Below are 213 nucleotides of genomic sequence, written 5' to 3' on the forward strand. Positions count from 1 at the left end.
TTACACACAACGTTTATAATTCCAAAGAATGAAATAAGCACTTTCAGCCATGTCAAATAGGCCTCAAAATAGAAAATCCAAAAACACACAAAAACACTAAACACGTAACGTAACAGGAGACTAAGGTCATCGCGGTGACCAATGGATGACGTCGGAGTGAGCAAAACTGTAACTAGTACAAATAAAAATTATATTTAAAAAATGTGGACAATA

This window comes from Penaeus monodon, chromosome 24, assembly GCF_015228065.2.
Source record: "Penaeus monodon isolate SGIC_2016 chromosome 24, NSTDA_Pmon_1, whole genome shotgun sequence".
Lineage (NCBI taxonomy): Eukaryota > Metazoa > Arthropoda > Malacostraca > Decapoda > Penaeidae > Penaeus > Penaeus monodon.